Source organism: Camelus ferus, chromosome 7 (genome assembly GCF_009834535.1).
Source record: "Camelus ferus isolate YT-003-E chromosome 7, BCGSAC_Cfer_1.0, whole genome shotgun sequence".
Classification (NCBI taxonomy): domain Eukaryota; kingdom Metazoa; phylum Chordata; class Mammalia; order Artiodactyla; family Camelidae; genus Camelus; species Camelus ferus.
Window position 1 is genome coordinate 76,139,325 of NC_045702.1, and position 27,705 is coordinate 76,167,029.

At 37.3% G+C, this 27,705-nt stretch overlaps 1 protein-coding gene and 1 long non-coding RNA gene across 9 annotated transcripts in view; one reads left to right on the forward strand and one right to left on the reverse strand.

The window, feature by feature from the left end:
* SRPK2 (SRSF protein kinase 2) overlaps positions 1-27,705 on the reverse strand; it is a 204,362-nt gene that overhangs the window by 132,178 nt on the left and 44,479 nt on the right. The gene's annotated exons all lie outside the window — the stretch shown is intronic.
* On the forward strand, positions 7,490-25,774 carry LOC116665034. The gene is made up of 3 exons (XR_004321621.1): positions 7,490-7,572; positions 17,975-17,981; positions 25,765-25,774. It is a non-coding gene; the product is annotated as an uncharacterized LOC116665034 (long non-coding RNA).

Here is a 27,705-nt window from a genome sequence, read left to right on the forward strand (position 1 = left end):
TAAGGCGGAATCAGTGTCCATAACTCCCAACCAACGTTAACTTTCATACTTAGGAACTTAAGTTGATGTGATAATAGTCCAATTTTTCCACCCTTCTGCATTCCTTCAGCATCAACAGGTACAGAGCTAGGTGCTACCTGAGCAGGGGGAAGAGAAAATATGTCACAAAAATATGTAAGGGAAAATTCCTTCCCTCAGAGAGTTCACAGTTTAATATTTAACATTTAGCTTGAACCAACAAGCTTACTTAATCCCGTTTTGTGAATGAACTCATTTAAATCTTCACAAATGGAGAAGGTAAATACTCAATATGTCCCTTTTATATGCAGAAACTGAAGCTTTGAAAGTTTAAGAAATTTGCTCAAGAGTCTAGAGCTAATAAACAATTTCATTTATAATAGCATCAAAAGCAAAACAAAACAAAAACAAAAACAAAAACAAACAAACAAACAAAAAAGACTTAGAAATAAATTTAACCAAGATGAGGGACTTTTAAACTGGAAAACTACAAAACACCATTGAATGAAAGTAAAGACTGAAATAAATCCTACAGTCATAGATTGGAAGATTTACTATTGTTAAGGCGACAACACTCCTCAAATTGATCTACAGATTCATACAGTCCCTATCAAAATTCCAACTATCTTTTTTGAAGAAATGGACAAGCTGACCCTAAAATTCCTATGCAAATGTAAGGGACCCTGAATAGCCAAAACAATCTTGAAAAAAGAACAACACTGAAAGGCTCATACATTGATTTCAAAACTTATTACAAGGCTATAGTAATCAAAATAGTAGGGAACTGGCATAAAGAAAGACATACTGATCAATGCAATAGAATTAAAGTCCAGAAATAAACCCTCACATTACAGTCAACTAATTTTCTACAAGAGTGTCAAGGCCGTTTGATGAGAAAAGAACAGTCTCTTCAGAAGACGGTACTACATGTTACTACATGTAGAAATAAACAAGGACCCACTGTACAGCACAGGGAACAAAATTTAATTCCTTGTGACAGCATATAGCGGAAAAGAATGTGAAAAGGAAAAATATACATCTATAACTAAATCACTGGGCTGTACACCTGAAACTAACACTGTAAATCAACTACACTTCAATTAAAAAATTAAAACAACAACAAAAAGACAGCCCTAGACAGCTGGATAGCCATTCGCAGAGTGAAGTTGGACTCCTGATGGACTCCATATACAAAACACTAATTCAGATTGGATCAAAGACCTAAATATAAAGGTTCAAATTATAAAACTTCTAAAAGGAAATACAGGTGTAAATCTTGATTTTGGATTAGGCTAGAGTTTCTTAAATATGATGCTGAAAGGACAAAAAACAAAAGAATAAATAGATAAACTGAACATCATAAGAATTAAAAACTTTTGTGCATCCAAGGATACTATCAAGAAAACAAAAGGATAATCACAGAACGGGAGTATATATTCACCCATCAATATCCGGAACTTGCATCCAGAATATATAACAACTCTTACAACTGAACAATTTTAAAAAACTAACAACCCAATTAAAAATTGGGCCAAGGATTTAAATAGACATTTCTCGAAAAAATAAATACAAATGGCCAATAAGCACATGAAAAGATGCTCAACATCACTTGTCATTAGAGAAACGTAAATCAAAACAACAATGAAATACCACCCTATACCCATCAGAATAACTATAATCAAAAGGACAGTAACACGTGTTAGCAAGGATATGGAGAAACTGGAACCTTCATGTGTTGCTGGTAGGAATGCAAAATGGCAACTTCGCTTTGAAAAACCACCTGGCAGTCCCTCTTCTAACAAGTTAAACAAACGGTTATCATGTGACCCAACAATTCCATTCCTCGGTATAAACCCAAGAGAACTGAAAACATGTTCATGTCATTTACACAAAAACTTGTACACAAATGTTCATAATAGTGTTAGTCATAATAACAAAAAAAGGGGAAACAATCTTATGTCCATTAACTGATGAATAAACAAAATGTGGCACTCGTATATCCATACATAAAGGGAATGAGGTACTGATACACACTACCAAGTGGATGAATCCCGAAAACATTACAGAGAATGAAACAAGTCTGACACAAACACGGGTGATTCCATTTATACAAAATGCCCAGAACAGGGAGATCTATAGAGACAGAAAGTAGCTCTAGGGGTCTGGAGCAGGAGACTAGGGAGTGCCTGCTAACACAGTTTTCTTTTCAGGATGATGAAAATGTTCTGGAATTAGGCAACGTTACAAAACATTACAAAAACGTAACATTTTTACATTACAAATATGCTAAAAGCCACTGAGTCGTACACTTCAAAATAGTTAAAAAGGTGACTTATGTGAGTTTTATGTTTGCTTTTTTCCCAAAGCTTCTTACAACATTATAAATATGCTAAAAGCCACTGAGTTGTACACTTTAAAATGGTTAAAAAGGTTATTTGTGTGAGTTTTATCTCTGTGTGTGTGTGTGTGTGTGTGTGTGTGTGTGTGTGTGTGTGTGTGTGTGTGTGTGTGTGTGTGTGTGTGTGTGTGTGTGTTTCTAAGGTCCCAGAGCTAGTACGTGGCTGAGCCAGGATGAAAGCCTGGACAGTTCAGCCCCACAGCTGCGCTGCACAGCCTGCAAGAAGGAAAGAACAGTCTGTCTGGGGAAAGGACTAGCCAGAGAAGGCTTTCAGGCTGGTTACCAGGTAAAGAAAAGCCGACTCCAAACAGGAAAATGGCATAAGCAAAGCTAGAGAGGACACCACCACGTGGGCCATCTAAGTTGTTTTGGTGACTGGCAGAAGTGAAGTAGGTACTGGTAGGAAATGAGGTCAGAGAATCTGGCAGGGCCCAGCTCTGAGAGCATCTTACATGCTATACAAAGAAGTCCTGGCTAAATGTAGGGTAGAAATATAACCAACTATAGAGACAAAACGAAAATAAGGCATCCTATATGTGAATGAGACTGAAAAGCAAAGTTTTAAAATCTATGCCATGTGGAGGGAAAACATTAAACTTCATGGAGCTATTCATAAGATTTGTCAATTCGCCACAATTCATTTTGTGTCTGTACGCCCACATGGCACCCTTCAGGAACTTTGCCAATTATCACTTCTTCTCTCATTTGTAAATCTTAAAATTCTCACCTCAGGCATCAGCATAAGTCAGTCATTCCCTAATTTCTATAAAAACCTTTAACAGCAGCAAGCAATAGTAAGTTTACTTTCAAGTTCTGTTGCTTTACAAAATGTTAGGAAGCACCATAAACACTTTAACAAAACAGACTCTATCCTTGTCCTGCTGTCTGTGGGATTTCCTACCAATTACATGAACAGGAAATCTGAACTAGTTCTCCATTTCAATATGCAAGGAACAATTTACAGGGCCTTAAACATATCAAGCACACAAAAAAATCTTAGCTTTGCTAAACCAAAGGGACTTTGAATCAGTACTCCAGAGTACAGTTCTTCATCCTCATCATCTTTAGCCATGTATTGAGTTGCTGTTTTCCGGTCACTGAGAACAATAATGCCTGAAGGTTAAGACATGAGGATTAATAATAATCGTATTTGTAATGAAAAACAACAATAACAACAGCCAACACTTCATACCAATTATTATGTGTCAGGTACTCTCCTGCTTGCTTTATATATAATCATTCTTTAATATTCCTATAGCTCTATAAAAATAAAGTGTCACTATCCCCATTTTACAGAAAGGGAAACTGAGGTATAGAAAGGCCAAGTAACTTGCCAAGGTTCACAGAGCTAATATGTGAACTAGTAGAGGGATCTAGACCCAGGTGGCCTATGTATAGGGTTTGGGCTCTCAACTGCTATGCTCAACGCATGTCTGATTTAAGATGCCCTCCAATTTTTCCATTATGAAAAGACCTAAACACTCATTTTTATTAACAATATTTATAAAACCTTTAACACAATCCTACAAATTTAGTCCTTCAGACTTCATGTTTATAATCTTACTGTCCCTTCCCCCTAAAATTAATCTTTTTTCTTTCCCTCTATCTTACACTCATACACCTTATTAAGTGCTTGGAGGGATAAAAAGTCATTAACTAACATTAAGAGTCTAAAGAAAATCACATTTTTCTGCTACATTTGATTGCGTTTTAGGGGTTAGGTACTAGATTGGAGGCTCGGTAATTTGGGCATTCTAAGAAAAGTCTCAGGATGTATCTCTTGTGTTTAATTTTCCTCACCATGCCAAAGTCCATCTGTACTGATCTTCAGACCTATTAACTTACTCTCTTGGGGTGACAATGCCTTAAAAGTCCCAGAGGTAATTCTGATGCACAACCAGTGTTGAGAATCACTAGTTTCACACTTGGCCCCAGTCCTCCCTATCTTACTAAAATGGCATTACAAATGCACAATTCATTTACCAGCACAATTAATTAGTCAATTAGTCAAAGAATATTCTATTTATTAACTTCCATGTAGGGAATACTAGACCTTTATAAACAGGCAATTCCACTTCTTCCAAATCTAAGCTAGAAAAACATTCACATGTGTCCTGGGAGAATCAAACAAAAGACATGCTTATCATAATGCTGTATTCAACAGCAAGTTATGGATAATAACCCAATTGTTAAATGAACTAGGGTACATTCATAATACACATCATTGAAATTGAAAACAATGGGGTAGACCTACATACACTGAATGTTCTTCAAAAACTAAGAAAACTGCAGCTTGCAGAATACACACAGTATGATACTACTTTTGCTACAGACATTAGGGGGGTGTGTGTGTGTATGCAATTAAAAAATAAAGTTGAGGAAGAATATATGCCAAAATGATTACAAAAAGGCCTTCCTCAATTCTAAAGACGGGACATGTAATGAGGAATAGTGGTCAGGGGGGATTTTACCATCACCTGTACTTGTATTTTTTTTAAGAGGTTATTACTTATGCAATTAAAAACAATTTCCTTAAATAAATTTAGGTGTTACCAAAGGATACATCATTTAAAATAAATCCCTTTTGTGGTTACACTGCTTTCAAATGGACACTCTGCCATCACACCATTATAAATAGCTTCCAAAATGCCAATTTTCACTTTTAAATAAAATTCACAGTTTAATCAAGGTCAAAGCAATGTTCTGTTGGAATTCTGAGAGTGTTATATTGAAACGGAAAAAAAGAACACCTGAATTATTCTGACACTGTTTTATCATAAGAATGGGAGTCGCCTGGAGGTTGTACAACCAGCATTTAAAACTAGCTTTACAAATTCATTCTCTTCTTTCTAAATCCATCAAGAACAGACTCTTAAAATCAAACTGCTGAAATAAGTTGCTGAACTAAACTGTTCCTTAGGTTGTTACATATCTAAAAATATAAGCATTAACTTAGCAGCCCCAAAATGAGCAAGTCTCAACTACTGGATTGGAGTGTGCTTATGAAAGATATGCTACTACTGTAGAAGAGCATCCCACAGATTGCAGTTAAAGATAAAAACTAGATATGGAAACAACCTAAATGTCCATCAACAGATGAATGGATAAAGAAGTTGTGGTATATTTATACAATGGAATACTACTCAGCCATAAAAATAATAAAATAATGCCATTTGCAGCAACATGGATGGACTTGGAGATCATCATTCTAAGTGAAGTAAGTCAGAATGAGAAAGAAAAATACCATATGATATCACTTATATGTGGAATCTATAAAAAGACAAATGAACTTACAAAACAGGAACAGACTCACAGAAAACAAAAGTTACGGCTACCAGGGAGTAAGGAAGTGGAAAGGGATAAACTGTGAGTTTGAGATTTGCAGATACTAACTACTATATATAAAACAGATAAACAACTGTATACTGCATAGCACAGGGAAGTATATTCAAAATCCCATAATAACCTATTATGAAAACAAATATATGTATGTGTGTGTGTGTATATATATGACTTAACTATTATGCTGTACACCAGAAATTGACACAACATTGTAAACTGAGTACACTTCAATTAAAAAAATATAAAGATAAAAATTTGTTAAGAAGAGCTATCTGAATTATTAGGGTTCTTTTGTCAGACCGTGCAGAGGATGAAGGCATGTGCTCAAGAAACTAGAGTCAGGTGCCAGGGCAACTGCAGAACAAGAAGCATGTCCCACAAAAGCACCACACAGAGCAACAAAAGGTAAGTGTAAAATGGCTCATGAATAGGGCTTTAAGAATTCTAGTCTTGCTTTTTAATAACTTTCTTCCAGTCACATAATCATCCATTTTAATAACAAAATGGTTCTTCAATTTATACTAAAATACACTAACCAGTGTCATTTTAACTCATCTGAAATACCCAACTTCTCCTAAAGTTTAACTCTGCTTGAAACCTGGACTGAGACTACAAGATGTGGAGGTGGGGGTATTACTTAGACTGACAGCATTCTATTTCCTGAGTTACAGGGTGGGTATTCAGGTGCCTGATTTACTGGTCTCTAAATTTACATTCATATTTCATGTACAAGGTGTCATAAATTCAAAAAGTGTTCTAACCAGAAAAATAACTGAAAGATGTGCCAGGGCAAAACTGGGAACACTGCTCATCCCAGAATGACTTCCCAGTCCCCTGTGAGTTTTTCCCCTGCTCTCACAGCATATTCTCATATTCCTGCCTCTGAAATACAGAGCTAGCAGGGCTTCAAGGCCTGAGTGGTTCTCAAGAGCCATGTGTTCTCATAGTTTAAAGATTACCTACCTCATTTAAACCATTCTGGATTGAAACATTCATGCTGAGAATAACAAAGTTTCTCGGCTACCTCACAGCCTTTCATCACAGGCACTCCTCCTCAGGGCCTCTGAAGCGTACTGAAGGTCTGCTTTTGCACCCAGGGCTCCAGACCTTTAGGACGGCACTTTTTACTTGTTACTGCTTTCCTGCGCTGTCCCTTACAGTCAGCCACCTGTCACTGTATGTGTACACTAATTGTGCTGGCTCATTCTAACCTGCTGAGAAAGCCAGCAGTTGGTAGTTTCCCACACTGTACCTAAAGTTTTCCTTAAACTAAACAATTGAATGTTTGAATCCCACATCAAGGCTCAGAGTCCCAGTCCTGCCTCTTTTCGAGGGTCCCACTGCCACAGTACATCTGCTTCTGGTTGAGCATCTGCTCCATTCTTTTCCAAGCAGTTAGCTCTGTAGCTGCAGCTTGCACACAGAATATGAAAGTATGCCAGGCTTCTCCATATTCTAGTGGCAATAATGACCTTTGCTTTGTATCACAATGACAACAATAACCCTTGGATATGGCAAGGGTTTACATATCTTTATCTTCATAAAAACAACGTACACATAAATATCATCTCTATTTTACAGATGAGTAAAGGAGGGTGAAAGCCTAAAATGTAAAGTGACATGTCTGAAGTCATCCAACTATTAAGTGGTAGACACCGAACTTGGCCCCAGGTCTATCAAACTCTGAAGTCAATGCTATTATTAGTTACAATGGTATCACTGGCCCTCCCAAACTGACCTGATATTAGTTTCAGAAATCCAAATTCCTGAGGCAGGAATTACATCAAGCCCTACAGCACCCACTGCAAATTTCTGTTCCAGTTCTAATCATTACTCAAATTTTTCTACTCAAAATGTTAATTACCTAATGTTTCCCGTTACTGTATTTAAGACATTGTGAGTCAAATTTTTTAAAAAATCATCAAGAGTTCCTTAGGTCTTCTCACCAGAGATTCTGGTGAAAAAAAATTCACAGTGAAATATTTCTTCCTCTAAAGGCTCCTATGGTGTGTGAAGTCTGACACAAAGGAAAAGCTATGCCTGGATCTTCATCATTTTTTCAAATCTTTCTTTTTTCTATGGCTGATGACTACAATCTTCTCTAATACTGCCTTTCAGCAAATATTTTTCTTTATAGAGTTTGTGCTGCTTAATAATCAAGTAACCTTTCCCTTTCCTAGACCCACACTGTCCAGTACAGCAGTCACTAGCCACAGCAAGCTACTGAGCACCTGAAATGTAGCAAGTCTGAACAGATGTGCTTAGCAGTAGAACAGATTATTTCATAATGATACTATTTTGGATATGTTGGGTTAAATATATTAATCATTGTATTTATGGAATATTATTCAGCTATTTAAAAAACCCACAATTTTGACATGCTATAACATGGATGAATCTTCCAAACATGCTAAGCAAAGCCAGACACTGAAGGACAAATACTGTACAATCCCACTTACATGAAGTACCTAGAAAAAGCAAATCAGGAGAGACAGAAATTACAACAAAGGTTACCAGACACTGGGAAGGGGAAATGGGGAGTTATGGTCCAGGTTCCACAGTGAAGGTGCCTTACTCATGCAGTAAGAAAGGCTGCAAAGGTTACCTCAAATCCTCAGTATAGGGGACATAAAAACCATGAACTGATTTGCTAGCAGTTTAAGCACCTCCAGTGAACACTACCCAATTTAACCCTACAAGGAGAAAAGACTAGCAAACGGGTTTGCTACCATCAAGCTTAAAAGTCTTATTTTCTCCTACTAAAGAACGGATCTGAAGAGGACAAGAATACTCTGTGAAACCTCACAGCCATTTCCACAAGCCATTCCACAAGTGCTTTTTAACAAACATCTTCAAAATACTCTGACAAACACAGTAAGCTTTGTGCTGAGAATAAGCACTTCTCTGTATAAAAGACACGTTTTTACAAAGGTAACACAGCACAGAGACACAAACCAGTTGATGTTCTTTTGATTTATAGTATTCAGTCTTCTCAATTTAGAAAGGCTTCTAAATCTCAACATATAACCACATTCCCTGTCTTCTAACTTAAGAGATTTAGTTTTGCCTTTTTTGTCTAATTTCTTAAGGCAATGAAGTAGCTTTGTATCTCTGAACACAGAAGAGGGTACGATGTAACAAATTATTTCCAACTGGTTTATATAAAAGTCATTGGAGGCAGACTCCAAAGGTATCAAGCATATTTACTGAAAATCAAATATGCAATGAAGTATAAGAAAGAGGAACTACAAGGAAACAAGACAAGAAAATAGGATTTAAATCAACTGGTTTTAGCAGAACTAAAGAAAACTAGTCTCAGGAAGCCAAAGGAGAAACAGCATCATAGCCATTCTCATATTTCAACATATTTCAACTGACACAGAATAAGAAATAACTACAACAATAAAGGCAGCTAACACTGACACCCACCTCCCTGCATGCTGCTTGTTGTGCGGGCTTTTCATTTATTAGCTCATTTCATCCACATAAACTCTCCACGGAGTCAGTACTGTAATTATAATCCTCGTTCAATGATGAGGAAGGAGAGGCATAGAGAAGGTAAATAATTTTTCCTAAGGTCACCCAGCTTGTAAACAAACTAGAGCTGGGAGCCAAACCCAGGCCATGTAGCTCCAGAAGCCACTACTTACATACTGCTTCTCCTAATAGTTACTGGGGTGGGGGTGGGGGGTCACAATAACATTTACAGCGAGGTTCAAGTGTCATAAACTAATAAAAACTGTAGAGACTAAGTACCTAGTGAGTCCCCTCCCCCACTCACTGGACAACAGTCTAAACAATCTTCAGTAACAACAACTCACAAGTGTAACAAAATTGTCAAAGTGAAATAAACCGACTTTAGAAATAAAAAATAAAAACATATGCACTGCTGGAAATAGCAAACCAACTGCCAATCACACATCTTTAGTTTTACACGGAGCTCAGTAACACACTGACAAAATGAAGTTACACAGACCTGCGCTCCACAGACCACACATAGTGGTCACAAATGCTAGAAATGCAAGGCAGGATACAGCACCCACATTTATGTCCTGCCACCTTTTCCCTAATCATAAACTTTACTTAATGCTGTCCTATTCAACATCTGAGAATTTTTCAAAAGGCACCAGCTTTCACTGATACAGGGGCCATCTCATCCATAAGATGTGCCAACACGCTACAGCCTGCCTCCCTGGTTTTGCACTTCTGTAAAAGATTAGGCACACAGAGGTCACGCTACAATCCACCTGAAAAGCCTTCAGAGAGCACCACATTCTGGTGAATTGTTACCACTCCAAATTTGCAAAGTTCTGTTAAGCTTTAACAGAGGTAACAAAACCTTTGCTAAAGCATCTATATCAATTACTTATGTTTTCATTTTTAATTAAGGTATAATTTACATACTGTACAATTCACCCTTCGGTGTTCAGTTCTGCAGGTGTTCTATGAGAAACACACAGTTGTATAACCATCCCCACAATCAAGATACAGAAGAGTTCCATGGCCCAGAACAATTTCCCCAGGCCAGTCTACGTCCAACTTCCCCCACCCCCAGCTCCTAGCATCCTGCCTTTTCCAATACAAATGCCAACTATACAGCCTGGCTTCCTTCACTTAGCACAATACATGTTAGATCCATCCATTTGTTATAATGGTATTAGTAGTTCATTTATTTTTACTCCTTAGCAATATTCCATTGCATGGGATGTGTCACAGTTGGTTTATCCATTCACCAGTTGAGAGAAATTTGAATGGTTCCCACTTCTGACAATTGTAAACAAAACAAAATAAAACAAAAACAGCTGTTATAAAACTTGTGTGCATGCTTTTGTATGAACATAACAAATAAAAAACTTATGTATGAACATAAGTTTTCATTTCACATGAGTAAAATCATGTTTTTATGTGCTTGTTTATCTACCTTCTTTAGTGAAATGCCAAGTCTTTTGCCCATTTTTCAAATTGGGATCTTATTACTGAGTTTGCAAAGCTCTTTATATATTCTGGATAAAAGTCCTTAATCAGATATGTGATTTGCAAATACTTTATATCAATTTGTGGTTTCTCTTTTTGTTACCTTAAGAGGTTTTTTACAAGAGCAGAAGACTGTTGGAAGAGTAATACTTTTCAATGGATCATACTTTTGGTATCCTACCTAAGAGATTTTTTACTAACTCAAGTCACAAAGATTTTCTCCTAATGTTTTCTTCTAGTAGTTTGTAGCTTCACATTTAAGCCTATAATCCATTGAGTTAATTTTTGTACATTGTGCGAAGTATCAACTCCTTTTTTAATTTTTACTGCTTGATTCAAAGTTCTGGCCCTTATCACAGTATTTATTTGACAAATGTTTTCTAAGCACCTGTATTTGGCCTAGGGATATAAGAGTAAATAAGAGCACAACATAGTTCACTAAAATACATAGTGAGCAGTATAAAAACAGAGTTAAGTCCAAGTACAGAGGCAGAAGGGACTCAGCAGCTAACAGCTGGGAGGGGTGGTATTTACACTGAGCTACAGTCCACCCGGCAGAGAGTAACATTCTAGGAAGAAGAAATACCACAAGCAATACACAAAGAGGTGGAAGAATAAGGCCTGCTCAAGAAACAGCTGTGGGGGTGCGGAAGGGTCTTCTAGACCACTCTGCATTCATGGCAGACCCTTCTGCATGCTAGCTTTTTGGGCAGGACATCTCAGGGAACTAGAAAGCTAAAAACCCCATTAAACTAGAAAGCAACAAAATTAATTCCAATCACTACTACAGTGTAATGTTTCTGCATCTATAAAAAAACAAAGAAAATTATCAAATAAATAGACCTTCAGGCTAGTGTGGCTCAGAGTAAGCTACCAACCCCGGCCTAGAAGTCACTCTTGCTCTTCCCCCAGCTGACTCCCCACCAGCCCAGCAGAAGAGATGACTCAGGGGCATCCAGTAAGCCTGCCTCCCCAGGCGGCCTTCACTTGATCTCATCACCACCAAGCAAACCAGCAATAGCACCCATTCTGTTTAGAACTGCCACCTTCCCAGACCCTGCTCAGCCCACTGAGTCTGGGTTATCCACATCACCTCCAGCATCACTAATCTGCCCTAATTCCCCAGCCCTCTCCCCAATGCCCAATGGAACTTAAGAATCCTCAGCAAGTCCCTAGATCCTCTGCTGTCTCTCTGGCTGACTGCCAGAGGGCACAAGTTCTCCTGCAGGCCATGGGATGTCCTTCTAATATCCCTCTTCTGCAGGGTGTGGATGGAGGTGGGGTTACTATTCTCACCATCCCCAGAGTCTCACTTCCCATTTTTAAGACTGATTATTGGTTTGGATGGGAGAGCCCAACACTTTCAAGTAAAGTTCAAGTCTCTCATAACCCCTTCAACGTTAAGCTTCATCCCATCTCAACACTTTGAACAACAACTTTTTTCATCCCCACAAATTTTTAAGTGAAATCTTCTCCATATACCCCAGAGATAAGACTGCTCTGAATATTTGCACTAAGTGATAAACAGAAGTTAGAAGTTGTTCTTTATCTTGGATCTTTCACGAACAGCTAAGAAAAAATAACATTTTGAGAAAATTAGTAGAGGTAATGATAAAAAATTTTCGTTATGACCTGAAAACATGAAATGTACAAAGGAAAACTGTGCTCCAGTCCAAACCCAAGAAAACATCCATATCGAAGTCACAAGTGAGGACAATGTTAACTTGTTTATTTGATCTCAATGGCACTGCTAACGTAGGGACATCCCACAAAGACCAGGAGTCAACTGGGCCCATTGTTCAAGTTTGCTGGATGTAACAAGGAGTTAACTGTGGCTCAGAAACTGGTTTCATCATCCTGAAACCGTTCTGGCTCACAGCCCATGAGTCAAAAACAATAGGCCAAAAGCTCTAACAACCCAGACTGACTACCCAGGTTATTCACCAGGCTTGGCACTCAGTGGCTTCTAGCTGTTGCCAAAAATTGATTCTAACATCAAAGGATAAAGATTTAAGACCAGTGAACATATTTAAGCCTTAAAGGTGTAACAAGAGCTTGAGGTACAATGGCAGCGTTGTTGGAATAAGTACACACCATTTAGAAGCCAGACTCACTTCAACTTGAGACTGGTAAGTGTATTTATAAATAAGTCTTACTCAAACCATAGAAATGCCACCTTAAATTATTTTTGGAACTAGGCAGGATATGCATGTATGTATTCTAAAGCAAGCAGAAATGTCCTGCTCAAAGACTTGAGACTCAGTTTTGCCTTCACCCTTCACTTCCCATGCGGTAACATTCTAAGTCTTAGTTCTATGACTAATGGTAAGAAAAACTGATAAACTGAAAAATCAAAATATTTGTTCTTTTTCTTTTTTAATATTGTGACTCTAGGAACCCAGAGACTAATGATATATACAGAAGTCCACTCTGGACACCTCAGGACTGCCTTTGCCCCAATTTGCTATGGGGCAAGAAACTGCTATCTGAAGCCTATGGATCTCCTCAGACTAGGGACATCTTCTTGCTAAAAGAAAAACTAAAGGCCTTCCTAGACTATGGTTTTAAAACCAAAGTGTCACATAACTAAAGAGAATTCCTTACTTAATTGAAAAATATAAACTATCACTCAAGCCTCTACTCTGGAAGCATCTACACTGCGACAATAAATAACTACCATTCAAAATGCTTTAGGTCAAGTACCTGTTTTAATGATTTCTATATTGTCCAGGATTCTAAAGCTGTGGAAAGGATACACAATGTTTACTTAACAAGAATCATGTTACCTGTTACTCTATCATAGCAATATATAAAAGACCATGAGAAGGAATTAACATTTAGCTTATTTTAGAGAAGTAACTTTTAAAAACAAAAAGTTTCCTCCAGATATAATATGCTCTCTTCCTCATTCTTGTATTGTTTCACATGTCTTTTGTATAATTTACAAGAGTCAGTGCTGAATTATCCAAAAGGAAGAAGATGAAGCACATGTCAAGGAAAAAAATCTCCCACTACCCTCTTAGGTTCAGTAACTGGGACCTGCAAATCAAACTGATAAAAGATTAAGAAGAGAAAAAAGTTTATTTACCCATACAATGTGAATACACACAGAAACACTCACTGATGAGTAACTCAAAGAGATGGACAGAATGTAGGGCTTATATACCATGTTAACAAAGGTGATAAAGTATGAAGAGGCTAAAAATAGCAAAGGGGTTTGGGAGTTCCTGGGAGGGGAGCAAGTTGTGAGAGGGTGACTAGGATATATAGTAAATAAAGACTGTTTAGTAAGGTTTGTTATGTAGATAGACTCATTCTTCTCTTGTTGGAATGGGAAAAGGAAACACTTCTACAAATGGAAATTTATGTACCGCTTTTAGACAGAAAGGGTAGAGAGCCAACTGCCTTCAGCTCAAAACATTTTGCCAAAGTGGCGTATTTTGGGGTGGCATATACTCTGCTCCCCTTCAAAAAGAAGGATATAAAAAAAAAAAATCAGAAAACTACTTCTCTAAGACCAATACTTTACTTTTTAAAGCCACAGGTAACAATGAGAATTCTGCTAGACTTCTTTTAGTTTACGTCTTAGTATTGTCATTTTTCACTTTACACAGTCAGTGCTTTAGGTTTTTAAAGGAGTTAACCAGGCCCTAGAGGGTCATTTATCCCTGTACTCTCATTTTGTGCCCTTAAATATTTTTACCAAAAGTACCATAGTTTCAAAACATAAATGCAAGTCTTAACTATTATGAGTTATTATTTCAAAGAACATATTGCTAAAACCAAACTGTTTAAGTAGAAATTTTTTAATCTTAAAGAGACCACACCACAGTCATCCTCCGGTCAACTCTTTTAAACTAAGCAAACAACATTCTTTCAAAATCTTACGAAGGAAAAAGGAGAAGAGTCTTCTACCCTTAAAGTAGCAGGATATTACTCTGCCTGAACAAAGAAAAAAAAATGTAAAAACACACGCTGGCTAACTGCCGCCCTCTGGTTGGCAAGATGCCACCTTCAGTTGGAAAAGCATTTAACCAAAACACTCATTTACAAATGTCTTCATTTGCAATCTCCCTTAATGTTGTACACATCTCTACTTAAGCAGAAAATAACTTTCAAGAAGAAAATGAAGAACAAAAGTCATAAACTTCTCAGAATTAGAACTAAAACACTATCACAGGAGCCTTTATGTAAAAGAAAACAATACTAAAAAGAGGGAGATGTGGCTACAATACTGAAAAAAGAAATGTCTGGACACAAATCCACAACTGGATTATGGAAACGCAAACACACATTCGTGGTCAGGTGTCAGATAATCACGCCATCCTAGTTCTGAAAAGGGAATACAATCCTTCCCCTCTTATTTTATAACTCTGCTTAGTGCAGAGAGAGAGAGATCTGAGTATCAGGCAGGTGCAACTGAACATGCCCTGGAAACACAAAAGCCTCGGCTCAAAAGGAGGTCTTAGTTTAAGGGTCAGACTTTATGATGTAAAAGTGATTATGAACTATCTTGGAGGGACTTAACCTTGACTTCCCCAATAGAGAAAAGGGGGGATCAACTAAAGCAATTAATTGTAGTGCTAGTTTAGTAGCCTTACTACTGAAAAATTTAGACGTACAAATGCCATTCCATCTGCCACTGGTGGATACAAAGAGGCTTTTCTTCATGCAAGAAAGCCTTATTGTTAAAAGAATTCCATGATCTTTTTAAAAGGATAAACAAATAATAAACCAAAAAGGGGATATACAATTAAACAATTTCCAGTGTATAATAAGTAAGTGGTTTACTCTATAACTTAGCCTGTTAAGTTGGTGACCTAGGACTCCAACAAATAGCCACAAGGACAGGCAGGTGAGAAAAGCCTCCCTATTAGAGCACCAGCTGGCAGTATCATCCACCTGGCAACAGATACATTCTGATTTTTTATTCTCTCCTGTTGTTTCAAAGTATTATTTAAATCTTACTTTTTATATTATACTTTCACACTTAAAAAGACCCCTTGCAAAAAAAAATCAAAGGTATACCTCTACAATGCCCCAGCACAGTGCCTTGCAGAAGTCTTTAGTAAGTATCAGTAAATGTGAGGCAATATAGAATTCAGCTGAATTTATATTCAAAGTGATTACGTAAGTGGTAAAACTATGAGGGTTTTTCCCTTTGTTCTACATTTCTAAATGTCCTACACTGGACTATGAATATACATTTTTAAATCAGAATATTTTATTTTTTATAATCATGATAATAATTTAACAATAAAGTGAAATTGGTGATTAACAGTATGGGCCAACTACCTGGACTCAAATGAAAGCTCCTAAAATTCAAAATACTTTACTACCCCTAACCATCATCTACAAAAACGGAATGGAGGTCACAACAGTTTATATACTGTTTTCATAAAAACATTAATTCTGCACCAAGGAGAATTAAAAAAAAAAATAAAAACACTGGAAACAAGCCCTGTCCTTTCACCAACAACCAACTGTGAAACAAGACTGAGGTGGCATCTGAACTCTTCACTTGTTCCTCCTTCTCCCATCTCCCCTCCTGAGCAATCAGGATTTTGTTCTCGGAGAGCTCTAGAAACCCCATGCCGGGGGCATGATGGCTACTTTCACGTGTACAAATGTTCACACAGTTCATATAGTAAGTACTGTATTACTAGAACTTCTATTTAAGGGCAGCCAACAGGAGAGGGAGGAGTGGGGGGATACCTTAAGAGACAGTGGACACATACAGACTTCTGATTGTCTGGACTTTAATCTTCATTCTGATGGCCAACTATAAAGCTACAATACAAGCCAAATAGCATTTATTCTTTTGTTCTTGAAGCTTTCTACAACATTTCCACTTACAGTAACTACCATAATGTAAAAGAAACTTCACTCTGAAGAATTTTTATTTGGGGATCTCTCTTCTCCATTAATAAAAATAGTAACAGCAGTAATAGAAGCAATGCAAGTACTTACTAAATACTAGACACTTCTGTAAACATTTTGCATAGAGTAATTTATTTAGTCTTTGCAACAACTCTTTGAGGTAGATACTTTTAGTCTTCCCAGGTACAGCTGAGGAAACTGAAGCACAGAGAGAAGTGGTGACTCCCTTGGAATAAAACCCAGACAACGTCTCTTCCCTTTAACTAGCAGGCTAGTCTCAGTTTGGTGGCTGGTATCAGGAACTACCTCCTATTGGCAGGACCATGTCTATGGTGCCTAAAGCACCTGACCCCTATACCATGAATGTATCACAGGGCAGGGCAGAAAGGGGTAATCCTGAGTTTCTGCTTATTCAACCAAAAGACATCTTTCCTACAGAGAGCTATGAGTCTATCTTACCCTTTCCTTTATTCAATCTGCATGGCAGCTTATAAGAGATCCTGTCAGCCATATTCACTCATTTTTATCTGAAAAGGAGTTTCATAATTAACCTAAGTACTGCGAAGACCTATGACTTCATCAAAAATAAGCAGGTAGACTTTCTCTCTCCCTAACTGTTCATTCTAAAGTTGGAGCCCTTCCCATGTCTGCCCTCCACCAGAACCCCTGCCCCTGGTGTCTCAAGCGTCTCTAACCCTCAACCCACACTGCAGCCAAAAGATCCAGCAAAAAGATCCCCCTACAGCCTTGCTTCAAGCCCTTCAGCACTGCCCCCTTTCCTACAGCCACAGGACTTTGCTTTGGGGCCTGGGATCAGTCTCTATTAAATATAACAGGAATTATGGACCGTATGTCTCACAAAAAAAATGCACACAAATTTTGAATACAGTCACACCAAGAACACAATTTATTTAATGCCTTAAAATTCTAAATGTAAGTAACAAAACTCCATTTTTAATTTCATAAAGGAATGAAAGGGTTCTCTAGGCAAGTCCATAAGTATTTGCTGAAGGGAAGAAAAGTTTATTTTAATCAAAAAACCATGTATCAACATACAGATTATACGCCAAAATTTTTAAAAGGAATCTAGGAATTTCAGAATGATAAACTTTCCCAATAACTAAACACATCATTTTATTCAAGCTTGTGCCATTAGTACAGCCATTTCTGCTAATATCCTTGGAAATTCAACTCATCAGCATTTTGTATACATTTTAGTTGTATATGTATGTATGAAAGTTTGACTGTATCCTTAATTGGTTTCAGAGAAATAAAAAACTGCAGAAACGTGCCAGAAACCAAAACCTCAAACTGTCTGCTGTCCACCCTCTACCAAAAGGCCAACTGGAGACAGATGGGGAGAGATCTGGTTGCATGACATGCAGTCCATCCTTCCACTAACCCCAAGTGTCTCAGGGGGACATCTCCTGTAAGATGAGAGGGGTGGGACTACGGCAAACCATGTAAAAGAGGCACCAACCATAACCCAGGTCTAGTCAACAGCCATCGTGAAAGAATGCTGACTCAGGGTGGCCAGAGTGTCTCATTTTTTCATAATATGGAAATAGGGAATTTTATGTGAAATATAGTTCCAAGCACTGTGAGGCACAAGAACAAATTCACAGATGTGATCCAGCCCACATGCACCACTTTGCACCTGATAGTGCAGATCTCACTTACTCATTTAACAGACAAGTATGGTACCAACCCTGTGCCACACACTCTGCTAGGCACAGGGACAAACAATGAAGAAGTCTCAGTCTATGCCCTCATCCAGTGAAGAAAAGCACACAGACACAATGCCATAAGCACCGCAGTTAGCACAGTGACAGAGCAGGTAGAGGTCACGAAGCAGTGAGAAAAGGCTCCTGTGTCAGCAGAGAACTCAGGGAAGTCTTCCCCCTGGGGGATATTTAAGGTGAGTCCTAGCAGGTCTGAGCCAAACAGCAAGGAAAAGGTAGAGGCCAGACTGCAACTGAGAGAACAGAAATGTAAAGTGCGAGACTAGGGAGATGAGGCTGGAAGGTGCCCTGCTGGGACCACGACCTGGATGGAATTGGGGTGGAGAAGCTCAGGGAAAAGGGATGGACTGAACACAAACGCAGATAGCAGACAAAGCTGTAAAGACGGATCATACATCAGTATGAAGGAAGCAGCAAGTCTGACAAATGCATTCAGAATTTGAATAATAGTGTAGTAAAATCTCCCTACTAAAAGTAATGTAAGTTAAATAAAAAGTAGAAACCATCATATACAAAGAAGAAAACTTTCTATCATCCATAATCCTACACCAATGGTTATGCATTTCCTTTCTATCTAGAAATATCCCACGACATTGTTCCGCCCAATTTTTAATTTACTTATTTTCCCCCATCCTTATTTTTATCTGCTTAGACTTCTCCGTTTTGTCACATCCATTATAAGCCTCATCAAACCTTTTCTGGAGTGAAATGGAGCATAAAAAACTAAATTATGTCTCAAGCCAAACCCACCTTTCCACAAATACACAATATTTATGTCAATTCCTTCAGCCTTTTCACATAGCACGGGCCAGAGAGAGAGATACTCTTATTCTTTTCTATCAGAGAACCCACACTAGGAGGGCCTTAACTCCTATAGCTGACTAAAAGCTTCAATAAAAATGAAGAGTTATTTTGTGCATCAAAGAACATTATCAAAGAAGTGAAAAGACTATATAGAATGGGGAAAATGCTTGCAAATTATATTATGTCTGATAAGGGTCTATTATCCAGAGTATGTAAAGAATTCCTGCAACTCAACAAAAAGACAAATAACCCAATTAAAAGACAAGCAAGAGACTTGAATAGACATTTCCGCAAAAAATATATAAAAATGGCTAACGAGCATATGAAAAGATGTTTAACATCATTAGTAATTAGGAAAATGCAAATAAAAACCATAAGATACTTCTTCACAGCCAGTAAACTATCATCAAAAATATTGAAAATAGGTGTTACAAAAGATGTGGAGAAATTAGAACTCTTACATATTGCAGGTAGGGATGTAAAATGGTTTAGTTGCTGTGAAAAACACTGTAGTGATTCCTCAAAGTTAAACACAGAATTGCCCCATGACCCAGAAGTTTCACTCCTAGGTATATACCCAAAAGACCTGAAAACAGGTACTAAAACACACCCTTGTACAGGAATGTTCATAGTAGCACTATTCATAATAGCCAAAAAGTGGAAATAACTCAAATATGCATCAACAAATGAATAAACAAACACACACAATGAAAAATTACTCAGTCATAAAAAGGACTAAAGTCTGACACATGCTACAACATGGAACCTTGAGAACACTACACTAAGTGAAATAAGCCAGTCACAAAAAGTAAGTACTGTGTGATTCTACCTACAACAGGTAACTGGAGTAGTCCTATTAACAGAGACAAAGTAGAATGGTGGTTGCCAGAGTGTGGGGAGAGGGAAATGGGGAATTGTGTAATGGGTGCAGAGTTTCAGTTTTGCAAGATGAAAAGAGTTCTGGAGACTGGTTGCACAACAATGTGAATATACTTACCTGCATACTTAAAAATTATTACAATAGTAAATTTTATGTGTATTTTGCCAAAAAATATTTTTTTAATTTTTAAAGGAATGAAGTAGTAACACATGCTACAAAGTGGATAAAACTTAAAAACACTATCCTAAGTGAAAGAAGTCAGACACAAAGGACACATACTGTATGAAATTTCCACATCAGGCAAATCTATAGAGACAGCAGACTGGCAGACTGGTAGTTGCCAGAAGCTGAGGGGACAGAGAATGGGGAGCAACTGCTTTTGGGTTTGGGTTTCTTTATGGGGTGAAGAAAATGTTCTGGAATTAGGTAATGGTGAAGGTGGCAAAACTATGTGAGATACTAAAAACTACTATATTATACACTTTTAGTGGGTACATTTTATGGTATGTGAATTATATCTCAATTTTAAAAAGTGTTTTTTTTTTTAAAGTAAGAAGCTGTTCTTTTGGAGCTACAGTGCCATATAAAACAGAGAAATCAAAATGCTACTGGTCAAATGATATTTTCCCACATTTCCTCTTTTGTAAGTTACCTACAGATATGTTTTCTTAAGTGAACACAATTTTCTTTACCTTTCATTGTCTTTAACTAGAGGAAACAGCAATAGGCAGGTGCTGCAGGAGCAGGTCTGCTGCACATGTACCCCAGTGCTCCCTGGCACTACAAGGACCACCCATGTGCGTGTCTCCCTGGGCCTGGGACCCACCCTCACTGACTACACAGCTGCTCTATTTTATCTCTTCCAATGGCATAGACTTACCTCACTGCTGCACCTCATCTCCATTATGTTCTTCCACTGTGTTGTCAAACTTCCTTTTCAATCCAGCCTGTTACCCCTAGGCTGCAGCCACCACTCCATACAGGGAACCTGTGCTCTAACTACTGCACGGCCCAGATACAAGCTCTGCCTTTTTTATTTCCATGGCTGCTTGTGCTCTGGAGTTGCTCTAGTTACTGACAAGTTTTATGAGCTGTGATGCTAAAATAAGGGGTTAAAAAGGGAAAAAGGAAAAGGAAAAGAAAAAGTAAAAGAGAAAACAAAAAGAAAAAGAAAAAGAGAAAAAAAGAAAAACAGTTAGGGAGATAAAGATGGGGGAGGGAGGGACAGGAAGAAGAAACTGTTTCAAGTAACCATAAAAACAAATCAAAAGCCAAGCTATCAGGGGACACCGTTCAGCCAGCAAAGGCAGAGGAAGGGTACTCCAAGTAACAAAAGAATAACAAAGGCCAGCTACTGGGTACTGGAGTCAGGCAGCTCAAAGAGAAGCAACCAGAAACAGAAAAGAGGGGGAAGCAAAACAAGGCAAACCCTCAAGGAATCAAGTTCTCAGGATGCGAACAAATTCTTCCCTGTGCCTGCACCCAGTCACAATGACAGCACAACAGAGGCAGAGTACCACCAAAATAAGCAAGAGTCAGAAAGAAAAATCTGAAAGGGTAGAGGAGCACACAGTGTATTTCACAGAGCTTCAAATCACTGAAAATGTAACACTGATGTTCCAAGTATTACTCTGGACAAGCAAAGCCTTGCTGCACTATACCACTGTGATCACCAAAGCACCTTACATTTCCATGGTCCATTTACACAGGACATACAGTATGAGCCTCACAATTACTCCAGACAAAAGAGAGACTATCACCATCTTCAGTCTGCAAATGGAAGGTCTTCTGGCTTTACTAATCTCTTCATTACACAGTATTGTGACAGCCTCTGACTGATACCAGGGACAATATACATAGGAGGTCTACATACTATGAACAAACAGAGAAAAACTGGAATGGAAGGCAGGAGAAGCAAACGAGCAACGAACGTGGAGAATATGAACAAAGAGCTTCTCCTCTTAAAAATATGTAACACCTGTTGTATACAAAAGAATACATAAAGTATACATGTGCAAGTTGAGTAGCACAATCATAAATAGTGGACCCCCAATTTAAGAACTAAAACATTAATACTGTAAAAGGTATCTCAGGGTTTGTGTATCTTTGCCAAGACAATGAAGGGTAAGGCAGGAAGGAAAGAAGACTTGACTTTTGTCTTTCTTTTACATGGGGAAAGTACGAACAGAAAAAAAAAAAAAAAAAAAAAAAGACAGTGAAAAGGGAAAGACTAAAGGGGTGAACTTCAACATCCACTTGAGCATGGTTAAAGTAATTTCATTAAAATATTTACTGAGCGCTTGTTCATTCTTTCAGGTACATCCATGATGCTGATGTTACTGTTATCTCTCTACCCTGGAGAATGAAATCTTTGCTAGAAGTAGCATGGACCCAGGTTCCACACTGTGAACTACAGTATGGATTTCTAAAAGCTCACTGAACAATGCTTCCACCAAAATGTTAACATGTCCAAGTTTTAGGTATTTTAGGTACCAAAAGAAGGTGGTACCGCGGCCCTTTCTCTGCTCACAGTAAAAAAAAACAACCATCACTTCAAGGAAGAAAGCCAGAGTTGTTTCTTCAAAGACCAAAGAAATTTTGGACTTTTTACTTCACAGACAAGGGATTTCTTTCCTGCAGGCTCCACCGTAGGATCATTTTAACCAGAGTTATTTTTATCACATGTGATTAGAGGAATTAGATGTACTTAGTCTCCCAACTCTTAATGAACTTAATTCCATCTTAAAACATTAAACAGATATTTCTGAGCTTCATTTTCAACTATTCTTTCAGGATATGGTTCCTTGTCTACCCACAAACTCATGCAACACAGCTCCCCTCAATGCCTCTGTGGTGTGGGGCTAAAGGCAAGATTTTTATCTTACAGACTGCAGGTGTGTAACAGCTAAAAAGTGTTCTGTTCACTGATGCTTAAACTAGTACATTCACATCATCCTGTTTCATATTCTACAGAGCATCCAACTGAAATTACCTATTCATGGTCACTACTGGATCCCTCTCATGATGAAGAAACAGTTAATCAAGTATTTGTTGTGCTGATCTCTATACTCCCCAGAAAACTTCAGTGGGCCTCCCTCCTCTTCTAGGCATCTCAGACTACGCAGCTCCATTCCACAGAATGCATGTGATCTTTGAAGGCAAGAGCTGGAGGTCAGAACAAGTGGACTCAGCCTTGCCACTCATTAGCAATGTTGAAGTAGCCCCTGCTGACCATAGATGAAACAATCTATGCATCAATAAATATAATAATACACTAACATGTTTACATCCGTAAGTAATTCTTTCAGTCATTTTGAAAGAAGCTAGTAAAATCAACTATTTCAAAACTGCTAAATAAAATTAAAAGAATCAAGAATGTATTCTTACTTTCCTACACAAACTGCACCTGATGTATCCAAACAGGTAAAATGGGGAAGCTTCTCTTTACAAAATATTCCAAGAAATGAATAAAGAAGAAATGATAAAATTACAGTATCTGCATTTTAGAATACCTAATGAATTAACGGATGTGGGCAATGGTCATCAGTGGCTTATAACATCACAAAAGAAGGGATAACCAGACATTATATGCATTGAAAAGTTTTAAACTTAAAACTCCTTTCTGCCAAAGATTGATTTTTCCATTTGGTTTAAAAATGAAGGCAACAGGTATGACAGGTACGCAGAGGGTTTGGAATGCAGAGTAGTCACAAGAATACATGTTTCTTGAACTCTTATTTTTTAAAAGGAGAAAAGCATCCAAATAGAAAAACAGGCAAAGTAAAAATACTAGGGATTTACAAATGAAAAAATAGAAACAGCTAATAAATGTAAAGGAAGAAAGTCTGACCTCATTTAAATCCAACAAATGTAGATTTAAATAATGACTTATTTGTTTTAATGGCACTGTCCAGAACTCACAGAGTTTAATGACATGATTTGTGAAAGTATAAGCTAGCAACACCTTCCAAAGATCAATTTGGAAATTGTTCCAAAATATATTTTTAAAACATCTGTTGATCCAGTAATTTGAAATCTAGAAGTTAAAGCTCCAGAAATTTTATGCTCATTATGTGTTCATTAAAACATTAAATATAATAGTTTAAAAAAAAAGGAGTGGGGAATCCTGCAAACATCATAAATGCTCAAGAATGGGAACATGAAATCAACTGTTCAGATTTAGTAAAATTTCATCAAGTAATCATTCTCACAAAGAATATTTAGGAAAAAGAGAGAACATTTTAGAATATATTAACTATAAGAGACTCAAAATGGTACAGTGAGTATATCCATTTTCTAATAAAGAAACAATTTATAAATGGGACTAGAAAAATCAATACCAAAATATGATCAATCCTTAAGTAGTGAAGTATTTTTCCCTTTTATAAACTCTTCCATAAATCCAAAAATTTCTGCAATGAACACATATTACTTTCACATCTGAAAAAGTAACACACTACATACACATACCATTGGCTAAACTGACAAAAAGGATTTTAAAACCACTAATTCTACTATAACTAGTTTCAGACACTGGGCAACTCATTTACGCTCTGTGGGCCTGTTTCTCCAGAGATAAAATCCAGAAGTTCAACTAGATGAGTGGTTTTCTAACGGTGAAATCACGCATGTAAAAGTGCTTTAGTACCTGGCCGAGAATGAACACCCAGTGCATGTTAATGCTGTTCCTTACTACTAACCAAGGGCTCTCAGCAAGTGGCAAACAGAACCTGTCAAGCAAGCATGAGAATTCCAGACCCATGACTCTCATTTCAACTACTTTTTATGCTCCAATTAGACTCCTGGATATGATTTTGATTGAAGAAAAGGCTCTACTGTTTTAAAGTTCAAAAACTACTTGACTAGATTAATCCCTATAGTTTCTTCAAGTATTATGTCACCCTAAATATTATACATCTGTATTCTCATCCCTTTGGCAAGCCTAGAAATATTCTTGATGAGCACACAAATAATAAAAATCCAGGTTAACTTTTTTGTCATAATTCGAACATACTGTACAGCGTAATAAATTTTTGCTAATTCTGAAATTCTTTGATAGTTTTCCTCCACCCATGTTCAAATTATAGATACTAGTCACTGAAAGTTTTCTGACATTACTTCCTAGTTGGTATCCTGAAACTCCCGACATTTTTACACAAAGCAAAATGGTGTACACTAAATAAGAAGGTATCTTTTAAGTAATCTTAAAAGTGTGCCATTTAACTTGAAGGGAAAGAGTTCTTCAAGCAGTAGAAACTACCTCTCAAATAACTGTTCAGAAGGGACTGGAAAGTAGCATTAAACTCTGTAGACTACTTACTCCTTATTCAAGACACTCTCAAGGACTAAGTAAAGCGCAGTATTTATTCACCTGTAATACTCTTCCTCCATGTTAAGTCCCTCAACAGCCAACTAGTACAAATAATTCTAAAAGCCAGAGAGCCCACCAAATAAACTATGTTCCTGACTTTTAGCTTTGACAATATATTATTTCTTGACCTTATTCCAATTTTACAAATGAGATCAAAGATCAAGTAAGTATCAGTTGTTTCCATGAGGACTCATTCTAACCAAGATTCCTATTATTCTTAATAGCAAAAGGTTAATGACAAGACAAGAAAAGAACCTGATACAAAGACAGGGCAACAGTTAACCTGACCTTTGGAATAGACTCTTTCTCATTCCAGGATTCATTACATCCATCTGGAGACACATGTGGTTTAGAGAAGAGCACACGGACTTTGCACCCAACATTTAGTTCCAGTCCACCAGCCACTATTTACTAGTTCTATGACATCAGACAAGTTACTTAACCTCTCAGGATCTGCTTACCTCATGTGCAAATAAAGGACAACAGTATCTAGGATTACAGGGCAGTCTAGAGGCTTAAATGAGAATGAATAACAGGAAAGTCACAAGCATTTGTTCCCTTCCCTTCTCCATTATACATGAAAATTAGACTGATTTGATTCGTTTTTGGTGGGGTGGGGGTGGCGGGGGAATGTGTGAGGAAGAGCTGCCACAGCAATTCAATAGTCGGACTGTCCACATCTGCCAGCAATTCTCAAAGTATGGTTTACAAATCCCAAGAAATCCAAGAGATCAAAATTATTTCCATAATGACACCAAATCAGTTGCCTTTCTCACTGTTGACATTTGCACTGACAACGTAAAAGCAGCAGTGGTAAAACTGCTGACACCACCAATCAAGGCAGTGGCCCCGAAGTGCACCTGGAGTCACTGTATTCTTTGTTGACAAGGACTTGCAGTTAAGGTAATGCCAGTATCACTTAGTAGTGTTCTTAATGAAGGAGTAAAACATTAATTTAATTAAATCTCAACTCCGAGTATATATTCTATCTGATAAAATAGGAAGCCCTTGTGCTGCATCAATGGATGTCTCAAGGAAAACCACTCATACAGTTGTTTAGTTTCAAGCAGAACTAGTCCCTTTTTCCAAGGAGGATTTTTCTTACTTGAATGACAGACAAGCAATGGTTATTCAAACTTGGGTACCTGGCAGACACATCCTCAAACAAGAAGAAAGAAATGAAGCTTCCACTTTAAAGAAAACAACTGACACAAGGACACAGGATGGGTTTAAGGATTTTTCCCCCATATATTTCAGCCAAAATAATATGTTGCAACAGACTGGAAACAGAAGCATATATAAGAATCCAGCTTTTAGTAAGCCAGACATGAAAGATTTTTTAAATGTAAAACAATGTCATCCCAATTTTTGTTTTGAAAAATATACCTATTTTTTCATCTAAAAGTATGCCATTTATGGCACTATTCACAGTAGCCAAGACATGGAAACAACCTAAATGTCCATCAACAGATGACTGGATAAAGAAGCTGTGGTATATTTATACAATGAAATACTACTCAGCCATAAAAAAAAATAAAATAATCTCATTTGCAGCAACATGGATGGACCCAGAGATCGTCATTCTAAGTATAGCGAGCCAGAAAGAGAAAGAAAAATACCATATGATACACTCATATGTGGAATCTAAAAAAGGCACAAATGAACTTATTTACAGAACAGAAGACTCACAGACAAAAAACAAACATGGTTACCAGGGGGAAAAGAGGATGGGAAGGGATAAACTGCAAACAAGATTTGCAGATACAAATTACTATATATAAAATAGATAAACAACAACTTTCCACTGTATAGCACAGGGAACTACATTTAGTATCTCATAATAACCTATAACGGAAAAGAATATGAAAAGGAATATATGTGTGTACATGTAGGACTGAAACATTATGTTGTACACCAGAAACTGACTATACATCAATTTAAATAAATAAAAATATGCTATTTATGATTAATATGGAATGGGTTTACTATTGTTCTTTTAAATGAATTAACATTTTATAAGTTTCTCAATTTTAATTCTTAACAGTATTTATATATATACATCAAATTTTTAAAAGCACTCTATAATCCTCTTCTATGATTTTTAAGACTGTAAGAGGCCCAAGAGTCCTTAATTCAAGCTATTTAAATAATCAAAATGCCACTCAACACTTGAGCCTTTTATGTTCTTTCTGTCACATCCTTAATAGCAAAGAACTTTACTAACCTTACTTTGGTTTACTCTTTCCCTTGTCAATATGCTAGCTTAACCCTTTTTTTTTCTTTTTTTGAGACACGC